Source organism: Orycteropus afer, unplaced genomic scaffold (genome assembly GCF_000298275.1).
Source record: "Orycteropus afer afer isolate SDZICR_OR568_19922 unplaced genomic scaffold, OryAfe1.0 scaffold00134, whole genome shotgun sequence".
Taxonomy (NCBI): domain Eukaryota; kingdom Metazoa; phylum Chordata; class Mammalia; order Tubulidentata; family Orycteropodidae; genus Orycteropus; species Orycteropus afer.
Window position 1 is genome coordinate 6380533 of NW_006921721.1, and position 2691 is coordinate 6383223.

A 2691-nucleotide genomic window follows, 5' to 3' on the forward strand; every position below is an offset into this window, starting at 1 on the left:
CAGGTATAGGGTGTCGTAACAAGAAGAATGTGGTACCTTTTCAGTCTTGCAGGGCCCGAGTGCCCCTGGGGTTGCTGGAAAGCAGAGCGTGTTCTTAAGCCCCAGACATCTGCCAGAGCGCTGCCTCTTTAAATATCCCAAATAGTCAAGCTGCTTTCAATGCTATTTATCCTATGAATTAATTCTTTATTCCAACAGCTCTGTTTTTCCACCTGAGATTTACTCTTGATATTTTTTTCATTCTTTCTTCATATAACTAATATCTTCCTGTATATTATTAAGTGTATAAAATGCTTATTTTAAAATCTTAGCCAGTCTCATCCAATCATTCTGCTTCAGGTAGAATATGTTATGTGGCTGCTGTATTTCTTTTTCAGTAGCTACGTTCTTCAGGTGCATCAAATCATTTTGTCTGTGTACTCACAACCCTTGTGGCTTTTGTCTACTCAGTCTGGTAACTTGATAAGCTCAGAGAGAGAGAGAGAGATACCTTTAAATTCTGGTAGTTTTTCTCCTGAGTTGCTTGGGGACACAATTGCCTTTCTCATTATAGCCAATAACAATTACCTAGATATTTCTGGAGTAACTTTAGGGTAGCATTAGGCTGGCTGATGAAAATAGGGAGGGCTGAGGAGCAGTCCATGGGCCTACCCTGTGCCCATCCCTCCAGCTCCAGATCACCAGATTAAACTTAGAGAGACTTCCTTCCCCAGTGCTGCTTTCCCAAGAGTTTAAAGGTGACAAACTCTGACCAAGGGGTTGCCTAGTCACAGTGCTTGTGCCTTGTAAGGTTCATCTTTAATTTAGAAAGATATAGCTTAAGTTTGAGCCTTCCATGATGGTGATTATAAAATTCAACATCCAAATCAGTACACTTTTGAAAATAAACAGGATATGCCATTGATAATTATGCTTAGAAAATGGTCACATAATGAGATTATCTCATTCAAACCTTCAGTCCTCCTTTCTTTTCCCTGTATCCTTATATCACCTATTACTGGAATCCATCTCAACATTTCCGCCCTTGCATCTCTCTCTCTCTCTCAGCAGACATCAGACACATGTGCACACATGTACACATACACATTCTAAGTCTGAGGCTCCCACTTCAGTACCTGAAGTTGTTTCTGTACTTCTTGCAATGTCTCATCAGAATTTACCTCTAAAATGTCTAACTTATTCTCTATGTATGGTTTTTACTCTTTGCAGAGTTCAGAATGCTGTAACAGTGCCTCCTATGTCCTCTAACATAAATGACAACAAAGAGTGAGTAAACCTGATAGATATGAGTGGGAAAACATATGGGAACAATACAGAGTTTCTTTCATACTTTCTCTAAAGTCTTCTTTATATAAGCTTCTGAAAGTAATTTTCTTTCTTTTTGGATCTCAGTAGCAAAAAAGGAATGTTTCATACGAGGAAGACTTGCTCCTAGGCTTTTTGTGACCATTAGTTGATAGCAGCCAAAACCATTAGAAGACCCTGACGATGCCTGTGTATGAGACTATATCATTGTGCTCCAAGGGAGGAAAGAAGTCCAATTTGGAAACCAAGAGGGTGGTAGCAATAGACAGTAAACAAGGAGGCCTCAACAGAAAGGATAGATGCTAAGAGACCCTAAATCTGTCCATGACCATCCTGAGCTGTGCCACCTTGTGAGAGTGGGGTCCCTGGACCTAGATCTACCCTTACATTGAATGGAGTCCCTGCCTGAGGCATGCAGTTATTTGAAACTTCTCTGATGGGCAGGATAGAATCCATGTTACATGAAGTATAAGGAGGTATTGGAGGGACTTGGAAAGCACAAATTTAGATCTTCAGGAAGAATGGGCAAATGCAAACTGAGGATGAATTTTGTAGTAAATTTAGCAAGGAGCTCTGGTAGTGTAATGCCTAATGCACATGACTGCTAACCAGAAGGCTGACAGTTCAAACCCACCAGCCACTCCTCAGAAGGAAAATGGGGCAATCTACTTCTGTAGTGATACTGCCTGGGAAACTCAAGGAGGGGTCACTGTGAGTCGGGTCCGACTTGATGGCATGTAACAACAACAACAAATTCTGTTATATATAAAATTAGGTTTAGTAGTAAGAAATTGTACTTAAATCTGTATATTTAAAATATTTTAGCAGTGACCTGAATGAATTGACATCTGTATTCTGTCATGGATCCACCAGCAACAGGTAAAGTATAATATATAGAGATAGGGTGAGAGAGGTTGAGAAATGAGAAATTTAGTCATGGGACCATCTGGAGCAATGTAGAGTTTCCTTGACATTTTCTCTAAAGACAGCTCACTGTAAATTTCCATATGTGGTTTTCTTTCTCTTTTGGATGTAGGTGGGGCAAATATAATGAGAGGGAGACTCTTACTCCTCATCTTATTTTAGCCCTTAGCAACCATCAAGGGAGTTCTGGTGGCTTAGTGGTTAAGGCATTCAGGTGTTAACCAAAGGTTTGGCTGTTTGAGCTCATCAGCAACCCCATGGAGATGAAAGATGAAGCAGTCTTCTTGTCTAAAATTTACAGCCTTGCAAACCCTATAGAATAGTTCTTATTTATCCTTTTGGGTTGTTGTGAGTCAGAATTCACTCAATGGAGGTGGTTTTCCTTTTTCAGCCCTTGAGGAGCTCTGGTGGTGTAGTGCCTAAGGCATTTGACTGCTAACCAGAAGGCTGGCGGTTCAAACC